Genomic DNA, 15,392 nt, shown 5'->3' on the forward strand with positions numbered 1-15,392 from the left:
CTACACACCATATGTGATTCAACAGCTAAAGGCACCAAAGGGAGCAGAGGGTAGGGCTAGAGCTTCAACACTGACTCCAAATCTCAGAAGCTAGGAAATTCAGCTGCACAACTGCAAAGTCGTGTGAGATTTCGGATACGTTAATACCCATCAAGTCACATGACTTGAAGCATCTGCCGATGAGCCTAGTATGCCTTCCCTTCTGCAAAGTGGAAGAGTCTTTGGTCATGCATATTTGGATTGGAGCACCAGGGAGGAAGGACAGTTATGTATGTCCCTCTGGATTTGATGAGGCTTTTAAGGAACAACTTCTGTACTCTGGTGTCTTAGAGAAAGAAGGTTGACTGCACCAAAATAGGTCATTTGTCAAGCAGTTATTTGCTGTATTTTTCCTGCTGGAAATTATGCCTTCTGCAAGGAAAGTTTAGGTGCTGAAGAGGATTTGTATAAAAGTGTGCAGTCGTCAACTCCCACTATTTCCTTCTCTTCAAATACACCCCAAAAGGGACATGCATTTAAGTAGCACAGCAGGCCAGTATAACCAAAATGACAGCGCTCTTTCCAATTTATACTTCTAAAAGAGAATAAGCAGACACACAATAACAAAAGCCTTTAGTCGAGATTTCATATCAGACATTTTGATGAATAGTAGCCTAAAGGGCAACATATTTATAAGTTTTAAGTCTCTCCTGCAACACAAACTGTCCTGATTTATCCCTATGATAAAGGCAGTTCTGAGAGCTACTTTACCATATTTATTATTTTACAGAGGGGGAAAAATGTTGATTCAGCCCTCAATCTGCCACTGTTGGGAGTTATAAATGTTGGTAAGAGACCAATGCTGATGTCTATAAATATTAATCTCTTCATCATAAGTTTTGGGCATCCCCTCCCCTTTTCTTCTGGAACATTTCCCCCTTATTCTTGCTGAAATCTACAGGATTTGCTTTATTGGTTAAAACCATAAAAGGAATAAAAGGGTAGCTGCTCCAAAGTTCATTACTGACTGGGTAGCTGATGGCCCAGCAAAGCTCCACTTTAATGTTTATTAAAAAGAAATCTTTAAAGACAAATGTCAATACCTACTCTGCCAGCTGATAAACAGTTATTCTTATCTGCATGTATGTACTCCCTACTCTCACCCCCTCTCAAAATGAAAATTTCTGTATGGAGTGCTATCAAAGATTAGTAAGCTTCTTTTGACCTTGAATCTTGAATTCGATAAAACACTTCCAGTTTCTTTAAAAATCTGGTTCATTTGGTTTACAACATAGTTAATAAATCATTTTGGGGGTACACCTCAAGTCACTGCTCATTCCTGGTAACTATGAACCACTGGGAGTTCATTCATTAGCAGGTATGAAAAACATCCGAACACAACCACCAGATTGTGTTTGTCTACAGTGTCAAAGTGAACCATTCATTAGCATTTGTGAGAAATGTTTAAGTCACCATTGGGTATTAACCCAAACTGGGTGAGGAATAGAGGCTCAGGGACTGATGTGTTAATTTACTCTTTCAGGGTTAAACAGCACAGATATATCCTTAGCACAGCTTCATCTTTATCAGAGTAGCAAGGGAAGTAAAGGGCCAAGATGCATTATTACAATCATTGCTAAACAATTAAATTGATGTCCTGTATATAAAATTTTGGGATAGGTACAGTCAACCACTGCTGTATATTGTGAACATGGGTTATAATCTTTCCTATTCCAAGAAGTACTTCTCAAGAACCGAAATTTCCTAATATAAGACTAAGAATTCTCAGAAATTTCACTGGTACTGTTCTTGGCTAATTTTGAAAAATGCTTGGTATAAATACTATATGTGCTGGGTGGAATGGCTGCCAGAAATCCACTGAGATGTGGTATTCCATGTGGATGTGCATCTTTAATTAGTCACAATAGATTCTGTATGTATTCAACATTAATCTATACCACCTGTCCCAGACTAAAAGCATAAAAATGGTTCTTCCTAACCACTCTTCCACAGAAAATCACTCTGGTCTTTCTTCCAGTAAATTCTGAAGGCCTTCCAAAAGGTCTTAAATGTTAGTTTAACATCACTTTTTTTTCTGGTTCATTATAGATTTATTTTTTAAAGAAATTTACAAAGACTATTGCTCTATGATTTTGTTAAAGGCAGAAGAAAGCATTTCACAGATGCATTATTAAAATCCTGACCTGAGACACAAGCAAGTGTCTCACACCTGCATTTTAATCGTAGTTACTGCCTTTCTCATTTCTATTAAGCCTCCCAGCCAAAGGATTATGTTCAGCTATGACATTTATCCAAATTTTGCATCCCAGCTCAGAAATCAGTTAACAGTCTCGTTATTACTTTTATACTTACTATGATGAACAGATTTTTCCTTTTTCTCTTATCAAATAGTCTCTTTGTTTTCACTTTGTTAGGTAACTGTTACTCATTTTAAAATGATAATTTTAAAAAGAAAACACCACTCATTTAAAAATCACTTAGAATAAAGAATGAGAAAGTAGATTCATTCATAGGAAAATGAATACATTTTGAGGATATACTCCTAAGTGAAATAAATAAGTCACACATGTGTAAATACTGAATAGTTTCTCTGGTGTGAAAAACTAAAATAGTACTCAAGATCCTAACGGGATAATTAGCAATGTGAAATAAGAAGAAAAGGGCTAAAGGTATAGGGACAATGGGAAGGGTAGGGGAAGAGGAAAAAGGGAAAGGGAAAAAAATGTGAGAAAATGTAAAAATGGAATTAAAGTATTGGTAGGGAGGGAGGGAGGGAGGGGACAAGGGGAAAAAATGAGAACCAAGACCGGTCATGTAAAGGTACAAGATCCCAGTAATGAATGGAACTGTACTGTATACCTAGAATGTACCAATAAATTCAATTAAAAAATAAAAATCACTTAGAACTATTAGAATTTATACAACAACTAGATCATGAGTTTCACCTCAAAAACAAAACAAAAAAAGTAACTTCAGCATTCTGTGAAGCTTAGGCTTTCTAACAATAATTTGAAAGGGACAGACTTGATGATATTCACAGTAATTCACTAATTGTTTTTCAGAAATATTGAGGCACAGATTAAGAATATTTCTATGACCATCCCTGAAGAAGAGACTTATTTTGATTTAGTTTTATTTCCTGAAGAAAGAAAACAACAGGAAATTTTTACTATGGAAAGGCAGAAAGAGAGAACTGAACTGCTATTCATTGGTAAGCAGATCGGAGGCTTCTGATGTCAGGGTAGGTACGGTCAATAACTGCCAGAAAGATAAACCTACAGCAGGCTTATTTCCTAGAAAGCTACACAATTGTCTATTTCTGAACACACAGAAGATAGCCTAGCCAGATACCAAAAGCCGTATTTTTGACACAAAGGCTAAAACACAAACTATTTTGCTCTAGTAAGCCATCTACTTTATGATGATAAACACTCCAAAATGTCTAAATGGCCATTTCTATGCTAGATACCAGAATATAAAAAAAAATATATATGTAAGCAAAAAGCAAAGTGAAACTTGGTTTCTTCCACAATTAACGGGCCTGAAACATCACTGCTATCTGGATAAAAGTATGTTCTATACCACAGTGGTGGCTTATCATTTTGCTATCACATTAAATTCAGAAACATCTCTTAAATGTTCCTCATTAACTGAACACATCATTCAATTTTGTGCTAAATTTCAAAATAGCTCTTTTAACCAGAAATGAGAAACAAGAAGCCATACTGGATATCAGTTTGATAATTAAATGAGTTCACCAGTGTTTCAGAGACAGAGGGAAAAATGAAACCCACTGATCTCTTTTTCTTGAAGCATCGTGATTTTTATCACCTATTTAACCAAAGAACTACGTACCTTAAATGCCAGTTACAAAAATAAATTGTGTTTGGTTTTTAATTAAGTCTTTATCTTTGTGTAAAAAAATTAGGCCTGGGGGTTCAGATTGTCATTTTACACAAAAGTAAGTGGTAAAGGCCTTTCTCCATGCAAAGTCATTAGATATAATTATGCAATGGGTAAAGCACATATCACACTATAAATGTCATTTGGTTTTACAGTTATAAACTCGTCAACATTTATCAAAACATTGCCTGGAGAAAAAATGAGATGGCTATAATGTGACAAATTCAATGCCATCTTTGAAAGGACATGACAGAGGGATGTCATGCTAAACACACCGACATGCTAAAGTGGTGGTGCTCATGCTCATTAAATAGAAGTTCCATTCTTTCCAGAAAAAAAAACCCAACCACAACACATTTTGGTGGAGCTTCAAGGCCTGTTTTCCTTCTTGAAAATCATCCTCTGACCCATGCTTTTAAATATTGACATAAGGTGTGCATAATTCCAGCCAACTTCTGCAGAGAGAAGAACGTGTGAATTCATCTAGATGAGCTTTAGGGTTTGATTTCAGTTGCTTATTCAGCCACAAATCTTAGTGCTTCTTAGTAATCTCTTAATGGAGTTCTGTTCAAATGGAAACCCAGGGACTATTCCTGCTAGGTTTCCTTTAGACAACAGGGGTTTGTTTCATCTTTCTTGCTCTGAGTCACAGAATGGCACAGGTGCTTAAGCACGAGCACAAGGCTCTGCTCACACACTGTGTTAACAGTTCCCTCTCTTGAGTGCCATTTCACTATCCCCATCAATCTGGTAGTTATCACCGAGGGAGATTTGTCCCTTGAAAAACAAAATGGCTGGGCTTAAAAAGTCTACTTCTTCTCTTGTCCCCATTTCAGTTTCACACAACTTGTTAATACAAAATCTTGACAATGGTCCAGGGTAATAAAGCCATTGGCAACGTTTCTGTCAGAGCCACTCCTGTTCTCTGTAGTGCCTAAAAATTGGGGGAGTAACAGACAAGAGCAGCAACAAAATGTGGGAAGAACAACAAGTAGTTCTTAAATGTAAAATAAAAAGGTAGAACCACTGAAAGCAATTTTAATCTTATATTGTTCTTATGCTATTAATAACTTCTTTCTTTATAAGCTACATGATTCAGACACCTGTAAATACCAGTATTTCCTTGAATGTGGAGGCTGCCCAGGGATCTAGCAACTGCACCAGGAATGTAGATCTTATATCTGTTCTCAGATCTGACCTATTTTCACTGCAGAGTGCTTCTGTTGGTCTCTATCTTGACTTTCTCACATGCTTTGGTTCCTGCAGAACGCCCCCCTTCCCATGAACTGGCCTCAGGATCCCCTACCCTAGGGTCCTTTTCTGCTGAGGTAAGTGAGGTATTTTCTCCTTTCAATTAAGATTACATTTTGACTACTATTAGTGGGCATCTACCACTTCCTTAACCTGTTCAAGAGACAGAATTACCAAGGAAATTCCACACAAAAATCCTTTCCACTTGCATCAATCCCTAGAGCCAAGTCCACTGAGACCATCATACTGCCCTTTCAGCTCCCCATGGCTTCAGGATACAGCTGTTCCCATGTGCACTGGACACAGTGTCTCTCTCCCCTTCATCCTTCTCACTTCTCTGCTGCCTGCTTAATTCCAACTCATTTCCCCATCTCAGCTCAGGTGCCATTTCCTCCTGAAGGCCTTACCTGACTCAACTGTCCCTAGGCCACCTCCACTCGACCCAACACCATGTGCTTCCCCCTCTCATGGTGGATAATCTCTTAAACTGCTTTACGATGTAAGCTTAGGAAGCACGCATTAGTATTTCCTATCCATGGAATAAAGAAAAAAAATCTGTCAATTAAATTTGTATGGCATATAAGGCTGAAGATAAAAGGTATATACAGTTCTTTGATAACAAAGGGACATACGAATTTGAGATGCTATAATTACTTGCTCTTTGATCCTACTCTTGTACTTTGCAAGTAACTTATTAAAGAATAAGTGAAGCATAACTGAAAAATGAAAAATCAAGATTTTTTTTTTAAAGGGATTTTCAAGGGGGCTGGAGGGCAGGGAGTAGGAATGCACTATAATAGTTAAAGGTTCACTTTAACTATGCTAAGAGGACCCAGTGAGCCTTAATAAGGAGACAAATAAGAATATATTAGGGGATAATGATGCACTTGCTATTTAAACTTCCACATTTCTTGTTTTCCTCTAACAGAGATGTATTTTTGCTTTAAATTCAAGCTGATCCCATTAGCAATTTTCAATTTAACAGCCTCCTCAAATAGCCACAGAACATCCAGAAAACACAGAAAAGTGCCTCTCCCATGACTAAGGTTAGCAGAAGCTTAGTTATTACCATTACTTGTATTTAATTTCAAGCTTGCCAACTCATAGCTTCAGAAGAGAAAACAGGTTATTTAAAATTGATGCATTTTATCATTACCCATCATTAAAAAATGATGCTGTTGTACCATTTCAGAAGTAGCAGGCAGTGAATATTTAATGCTTATGCTAGTATTTATTAATTTCACATTTCTCTAGTTCCTTACAGAATGACTATTTTAAATGACTATGATTTATATTTTTTTCAGGCACTCTGGCATTTAATTTCTACCAGCAAAGCATTTGTCTTTGTGCTTAAAAAGCTACTCAGTAGTACCTATAAATTGAGGAATTGCTTAAAACAATAAGCAGCATCAGCATTAGGAGGAGGAAAAGTAACAGGTGTGGACATGTGTTACAGAGACAGCATATGGGGGAAGGAAACAAAGTGGCTGCAGCATGCCACTCTAAAATCTCTTTGTAGAATACATTAGACCAATAAAACAGAGCTAAGTCCACAGACAAAGCTACGCAGAGACAGCAGAACACACACAAGAATATGTGCACGCTGGCTCACAATGACAAGTAAAATACTATATGTAAAGTCACACATATCCAAGGTGATGGAGGGGGCATGGACATTAGTTTGTGTCCTCATCACATCATAAACATCTGTCTTCCTCAATTTATTTTTCACATATCTAGAAACTAACTTACCATATTTTTTTGACAAAAATATTTTTTTAAACAATTAGCTGTTGATTGGATGCTACAAAAAGCTCTGTGGGTGTAAATGAGCTATTTCTGCCCTATCTGCTCCCATCAGCTCTATTCTAGGCCATCACTCTGGTTCTCAGTACCTGGAAACTCCCATTCTCCTGGCCTTATACTGTCATCTGTCCCATTTCTTCCTGGAACCTGGTATCTTACTCGCTCTGCAGAAGCGGACAAAGAAAAGTCGATCTGTGCCCAACACTAATAAAGACCACATTTTCTCAACAAGATTGCATCCAGTAAATTGCAAGCCTGAGGGCAAAGTACAGAATGAGGGAAGCTTGTCAGCAAGGAAACATCTCACAGTTGGTAGCCAACAGCCAGCTTGAGTAGACAAGAACATATTGCTGACCAGCAACACAATGCCCCACCACAAACTCTACTACAGAAACATATTTTGCTACGACAAGTTATTTTGTGTTGCCTATTAGTATTATTATGCGGCATTGATACCCTGAAAGCTCACAATCAGCCACCAAGTCCCAGTATTGAAATAGAGACTTGATGAAAGCCATGGCCTGACAAAATACACAGGGCTCACAGCTCCCTGCAATGCATGCTAAAGAGTAAGGTGTGCTTTCTTCTTTTATTAACAACAGAATGTGCAAATCACTAGTACTGCTACTACTACTAACGATATTTATTCCTCTCTCCACTAAAACGATGGTAACGACTATTACAGTGAATATCAAAATAGAAGCAAATTTTCGCTAGTAGGGATGCTCATGATAATCAACCCCATTTCATCTTTTCTGAAGCCAGAAATTAAAGCAATATACTTTCCAGGGTCAATCTTGGGAAGGAAGGAGACTAAGAAGCCCTTCTCCATGTCATATAGTTCCTGCTCCACACAGTTAGGCACCTGGCTGATGAGAAGTACATTTCTGTTAAAGGAAGGAAGACTGCCTGTTGTAGTATTTTAAATTTTTTGGCTCCACAGTCATCATCAAGCTGAAGATGCACTTAAATATACACCAAACCCTGAAACTACAAAAAGAATGGTGTGTTCCTTTTCTTCAAGAATGTATGGTTTTAGCCTCAGAGACAGGAGAGACAAATTAAAGGAAGCAGTGTACACATCCACTGGGTTAAGAAATGAGTAAGTGGTACAGATACTAAGCTTTATGAACTCCTTCCCCTGTTGCTTGCCTATGTATATTCATTCCCAGCACCAGCTTCTTTCATCTCTGGTATCACACAGTGACCATGTTTTTCTCTACCTACCCTGTCCATATCTTCTTATTTCACGGCTACCCATCTCTGCAATAAATTCCCTCCGTACTGGATCCTGGGGATCACCTGACCACATTTCACAAACATGATCTTTCCTGCTTAAGTGAATTTCATGTGCACAGTTATAAGTAAAAATAATAGTAATAATATCTACCTCATGAGCTAAAATTAGAAAAATTACACGAAACACCTAGAATAGTAATCAGCACATAATAAATTTGTTAGCTGTAATCACTATTGTTAGTAGTTTGTTATAAAAAGTTTATTATAATTATGTGTGGTAGATATAAGCAAATTAAAGAAACACAAGTCTTCTAGCAACTCTAGTACAGTACATAGAAAAAGCCTACACATATTTAGGATAAGGAATGGGATATGATTAAGATTACATGAATGTTTTAGGAAAAAGCAGTAGGAGTAAAGATGGGAGATGGAGGGCCTTATTTTGCCATCACTGTAGAGGGCTCTGAGTGCTAGGAAAAGACTTTATCCTGTAGATACTAAAAAGTGATTGAAGGTAGTTCAAAGTCTTCCAAGTGTGAAGGGAACATGGCAAAGAGATACCACATATCACACTATCTCAGAAAGAGTAGTTCTACAGAGGATCATAAGATGGGTGAAGTTGAGGTGGGGGGGCAAGGTGAACCACAGTAGTGGAAAGACTGAGTAGCTAAGAGGTTATTGGGATGTTAGCAGGAAAGCTGGTGCTGGCCTAAATCAAAGTAGGATAAGTGGCGGTCATAAATGTGAATGCCCAGGTCCTAGAATTACAAAGAAGAGTTCATATATACTGGTTGATAGCAAAATGATGCTGGAAGAAGGGTAGAAGAAATGAAGGTAATACTGAGGCAGGAGGTCTGGGACCTAACGTGAAGATGAGAAATGAGAAGCCTGCAGATGTGGAGAGGGAAGATGAGAAGATGCATGCAACCACTTGAATGATGTGTAAAAGTACATGTGAGATGTGAGCGCAAGGGTAGAGATGTGGATTTGGAAACCATCCCAATAAATATGACATTTAGACTGTACCTTCAGAGGCCCTGAAATGTAGGTAAAGTACCAGGATCAGGCAAGACAATCCTGACCCTAAGAATGCCATCCCCTCCAAACCTCTCATTAGGCCCTTTGTTATCAGCCCCTCTAACAACCCACAAATCAGAAAACTAGATCTACTAGCACTTATTTCTAGTTATAGTATTATTACAAACATGTTTCAGGCTTACAGAAATGGATTTGGGGTATGGTCAATGTATTTGGGGTATGGTCAATGTCTACCAGTGGGATATGAAATAAAGTCTAACTAATTCAACATGTTTCTGACCTCAAGTCAAAAATATTTAACAAGAACCATATAAGACAAAAGTTTCAGGCTGAGCAATTTCAAATTCCTGTGCTCAGTCCCGATTTTCTCCTGGAGTTTCCAGGATCTACTTTCTGTTATATCTGCTTTTCTTTGATAAACATTTAAGAACCCAGGGATTTGAACCATGGATTCTGTATTAGACAAAGCAGACATTTTGCTGTTTCATCTTACAGGTCTCAGACTGAGCTCTTCCCTATTCTTCCAAAGAAAAGATAAAAGTTGGAGGAACTGATTTATAAAAGCAATTTTTCCACAAGTACCCCAATATATCAAGCACATATTTTGCCATGGGCACCAAATTCAGTTTAATTAGAACAATATTCCTACATACACCTGAAATATTTAGTTTCTACCCAGCTCATCATACTGCAACGTTCCCCTGTCCCCAAATGAAATTACGGCAAGCCAGTACCCTAGGACATGTGCGTGACTCGCATACTGCATGACTTCACAAAGCTAAACTTCTTCTCATAAAAGGACAACAGACTTGGCTGCTAACATCAAGCCATTGGATTTAATCCAGTTAAATACAAGTCTAAATTAGTAAGGTCTTTGCTATCCAGTTAAGGATGTGAACTGTGAGTTAATCACCTCTAAAGACTATCTTATTTCTGTGTTTTAAAACTTACATAGCAAGCGAAGCAGTACAGACAGCATAGTACAGACAGTGTGCAGGGAACACACTGGTAGTGGAAATATCTGTGACAAATACACCATCTTTCTAAGGCTCCACAAGCATTTTGGTTTGGGTAGATGTAAACGTGGATACAAAATGGAAAGCCTTTTTCCCACTAAATTGGAGTCTATGTAGTTTTCTTTCTAGAGGGGTTATAAAAATAAGCTTTTCCTTGCCTGCATCTCCAAATTGCTATATTTGGCATAGTGATGAAAAATGCTGGAATTTGTATATAATGTAGCCACCAGATAAGAAAGCAGGAAAAGAAAAGGAACAGGGGATTAATTACCAATCCTACAGAATGAACTTTACCCTGATAAGACAATATAGTCCCTGTAGGCATGAAAGATGAAAAAATTATAGCAACCTAATACATAGCTATTCACATTGTATACAAATCAAAGCAGGCCTCATGCAGAACTCAAAGCTCAGATCTGCACAGATCTACTGTGAACCACCACCATCAGAATTAAATAAGGCAGCTTGCTCCAAGTAGGCAGCAACACTGCTGACTAGTCTGGCAGGCAGGAGGATGTCAAAAAGGCACATTTTCTATCAAGATGTGGCTTTATCAATAAGTTTACTTGTTTACCTATGAATGTGGTCTCTCAGTGATTAATGATGAGAAATTCTACCATGACAAGTAACTTATCCTTAATGCATCCTGCTCAAAAACAGGCAGCAAAGAATTGCACATCTCCCTAGACAGTTTGTCAATTTCATCTCCTGAATGGAACAGAAATAAGAGCTTGCTAATGACAACTGTGAGGGCCATGGTCCCCTCTGGCCTTGGCATGATGTTACCTAAAAATGGACCGGACTCCCAGTAGACTGAGAAAACCCACCCAAGTACAGGGCAGATGCATTTGCCTGTTTATAGAAGGCTATTTCTTTCTGCCTGAGCCTTCCTAAAGCCATGGGTGATGGAAGACTTTTGACCACAGCTATACCAAACTGCTCTGAATCAGCCTAAAAAAAGTGTCCAGAGCTCTTTTATAGTAAAGAAAAGGCCCAGGAACTCTTAATAAATAATGGGAGCATTAATTCATTTAATATTGAGTTTAATTCTAGGGCATTTTTGTTCTTAAGACTTGACTTTAAAAGAACACCAAGATAAATGCTATTTTTACATCTTAGGAGGAAATACATTTGTTTAAAAAGGAGTGTAAACATAATTTCAAAACAACCCTCAGACATTTTTAAGTAATTTCCTATTATAAATTATGAATACATTTATTTAAAAGTTGTTGAGCTTTTGAAAATCATTGCTATCCAGCTCAAGATTCTGAATGGTCATTGCCAGTTTCATCTGCCAAATGATGAAACTTGCTTTTCAGGTAATCATTTAGTTGTCTGAGAGTTTAAAATGAGTCAGCTAAAAAAGATGGATCTTCAGATCCAGGGTGATGTGCAGTACAAGGTACAAGTTAAGTGGAAATACATGAGTTGTCTATGATTACAGCAGTTTTGCAGAAAAGAAGCTTAGTTCCTAATATAAAAAGAACTTACTTTTGGCTAAACAACTTATATTCAAAAGGTAAGATGAAAGTCATAATGCTGCATTTTATACAGCGAGTTGAAAAAAAAAGACAAAACACCATGTCCTTGATATTTAATCATAGGGTTAAATACTGTGCTTTTTTTTTTTTTTTTTTTTTTAGCTGTACCTTTATTTACAACACGATGCCAACTAGCTTTACAAAGTGAAATGCGTCAGAGAATCTATCCTCTACCTTGCAGTTCTACTGAAACTATTTAGTTTATCTGGCTTTGGTAAGTTTCTTCTAGTTCCTTTCATATCATCAATGTCACTATTGCACACTCTTAATAAAATTAAGAATTTTCTATTGCTGTTTACCATGAACTAAGTACCATTATTACAGTTATGTCTTTCGTGAATTATTTCATGTTGTCTTCACAGTAATCCTCTGGGATGGGTTCAGTGAGTAACCTTACTTTGCAGATGATAGATCTGAGAGTTTAGTAACTTGTCTAAGGAAGCATAGGCCCAAATAGGTGTCTAAACCAGAATTCAAACTCGGCTTCATCTACCCTACGGCTTGATCTCTTAACTTCCAGTATAGTATCTAATATGTACTTCTGTGATGGCCTAGATATATACATATGAGGAAATGGGAAAGGTCAGACCTCAACATTCAAATGCAATTCACAATCCAGGATGTAAAGTTTGGGGGGAAACTGTAGTTAGTAATCTGCATGAACAACCACCATTGCATTCTTGTAACACTGTAGAAAAACATAGCCTAGAATGCCCATGACTTTGTTTCCTTGTTCATTTCAAGAAAATGTAGGTCATTTTCCTTTTGGGGAGCTGTGAAGGAGGACCAGTGTTTATTCTAGGATATTGTTAGAGCGACAGACGACCACAGCAACTCTCCATGGAGGCTGCATTTGAATTTCTAGCCAATGTATCTTCATATACCATTCTCCATAAAAGTGAAAGGTAGCCAAGACCAGAAGGGCCATGGCAAGGTCTCTGCTAATATTTACAAATGATATACTGATATTAACACGGAAAGGAAAATTAAGTGAGGTTAAGAAAGAATCCAGGGTTTACATTAAAATAGGGGCTTCTACAGCACCTAAAAATTACTGGCCTTTAACATACACCAAGGCAAATGGCCTCATGAATCCATCTTTAGCCTCTCTGTGGGCTGAATTATACTCCACACGATATACTAAAGACAACCATGAACAGCTTTTATAGCTTTGATAAATGGCTTTTTAGTTTAGGTTGCATTATGAGAACAAAACAAGTGGTTGTGAATCATAACATTTTATGGGTCTGCTGCTTCATATAGTTCTCTAAAATTAAGCCTCTAAATTATACTCCACCCTCATTAGGAAAACAGTCCCAGAAAGAGCAAAGCATTTCTGTGCCTATACAAAAGAGGTGGTGGTAGATCTGTGCCCAGAGAGCCCGAGTATAATTAAACTGATGGGAGCCGAGCAAGAAAGGGGGGGGGGCAGAAGGCAGACAGATGGGCTGCCCAGGAAATAAGGGCCAAAAGACCCCACCCATCACTAGCCAGAATTGAGGACACATGGGCTAGCAAGGTTCAGAGGCCTGCCCGTCAAGTTACTGAAGGCATCCTGGAGGAATGCAGTGAGAGAAAACAGTCCCTATCCAAAGCCAAAAGAAGAGAGGGCAGGAGAGAAGAGGTTCTAAAAGCAAATCAGTAAGTGTTTTACCATCCAGAGAATGCTGTGTAAGATTTGGGTTTAAAACAGCAATAAAATAAAGGCCGATACCTCAAGGTAGTTACTGTCCAGCCAGGGAAATGGTAACAGACAAGAAAAAAGAACAACGGAAGACAGTATAAAATTAAATGCCAATTTCTCTGGAAGCTCCTAAGAAACTAAATATTTAGGACAAGATGGGGCACACTGGGGTTAGCTCAGAAGTCTGAGCAAGATGCCTGAGGTCCCACAGCATCCTGTGCCCCTTGTTGTGGCTCCTTACCTTGCTGCTGTAAAGGCCTGACATTGACTATATCCTCACTGCGCCATACAGTCTTTGCCAGTACCAGCTGCACCACCTTATTCATGCAGTAACTTAGTGCCTAGCACTCAATGTTTATTGAGTGTTTAACATCTCCTGGTTGGACTGAATGCAAGGGAAGAGTAAGACAAGTGTTTAAAGGGTTTTGGGCTAAATTTTGAGCAATGATTGAATCACTGAGACTAAAAACCTGGTGGAGTCTTACAAGCCTCGACTGTGTGACTGGTAAGGAGGAAGAGCTGATAAAGCAGACATGGCTGGACAGATAAGCACCTGTGGTTTGAAGGCTATGTCTAGAAATGGGTAAATTATTTCATGGCCTACAGATGATTCATTATTATGTTATTACTAACAGAAATAAATGTGAATTATTTTAATACTACTATTGACCATGTTGCCAGTTAACTGGCAGAAAGAATTTGGTTACATAGCACAAGAAAGGGGGACAATAGGCTGACAGGTCCTTTACTTGAATAAAATGCTCCCTGGCACCATTTCTTTTCAATAGATTTTAATGTCAGATTCACTGCTCCAGTTTACCAATTATTTAAAGGTTATACTCAGTCAGACAAGTTTTTTTTTTTTTTTTTAAGGAAAAACAGGAAGAGAGTGTTCAAAAAAAGTAAATCACATTCACAAAACTTTAGATATTGTTACCAAGAACAATTCCAAATGCTCAGTTTCTCCTTTTCTATTTTATCCTCGCTATCACTACTACCTTGGCATTCAATAAATACTGTCCCTTTGATAAATTTAAAAGAAAATTTTTCTAATGCTTTAAAGGTATAGTTTAGGTTGTACATTAAAGTAGAAGGAAGGTTATGTTTTGCTTCGTGCTTTAGTGTTTTTCTGATTTATTTTGAAGGAGTTTAATCAGTAACTAATGTTCTCCTATTTTCAATATATCTAAGTGGTTAAGATGGGATTTTTTTCTAAAAGTTCATTTCTGTTAAATGAACTGACCAAAGACTTTCCTTCCTAGTTAAATGGACTCTATCCAAGAATGCCATGAAAGACAAAGAATCCAAGTGGTTCAGTGGCTCAATCCAATGAAGCATTCACCCTCGGCCCCTGACAGCTCAATCTCAATGCTTCCTGACAGTATGAAGGATTGCTAATTTCTTACACTCTCACTGGTGGTTCTTAAATGCTCACCAATGAACCAAATGTTGATTAGTCACTGCAAGGAATCAGAAACCAAATTGCCAGCACCCTGATTTATGCAGTCCAAAGACTGAGGAGAGTATCATCTCATCATTCAGGTTTAAAATCAGATCAAACATTTCAGAACTTAGTACAGTGTCCTTACAGATTAACTTACAGTGAAAACTGTGAATGCAATTTATAATTCATAAGGAGACAAGATAATATCGTGGCTCATAGCATCTAACATCAGCTGAGTGCTGATTCGGTATTAGGAATTTTCTAAGGACTTTAGAGGTATTAGCTTGTATATCCTCAGTAAGAACCCAATGAGGTGATATTCTTAGCCCCACTTCATAAGTGAGAGAATTGAAGCATAGAGTTTACTAACTGATTCGAGTCGCCCAGACAGTCAGGTGTAAAGTCTAGAACCACTGTTAGAAGTTTACAATTGTAGTGGACGTACAATACAAGGTGGTATATATATATAT

The 15,392-nt window shown here is 37.8% G+C and overlaps 1 protein-coding gene across 8 annotated transcripts in view; it reads right to left on the reverse strand.

The window, feature by feature from the left end:
• Cadm1 (cell adhesion molecule 1) overlaps positions 1–15,392 on the reverse strand; it is a 331,083-nt gene that overhangs the window by 102,083 nt on the left and 213,608 nt on the right. The window lies entirely within an intron of this gene.

Source organism: Fukomys damarensis, unplaced genomic scaffold (genome assembly GCF_012274545.1).
Source record: "Fukomys damarensis isolate Sample0158 unplaced genomic scaffold, DMR_v1.0_HiC HiC_scaffold_16, whole genome shotgun sequence".
Classification (NCBI taxonomy): Eukaryota; Metazoa; Chordata; class Mammalia; order Rodentia; family Bathyergidae; genus Fukomys; species Fukomys damarensis.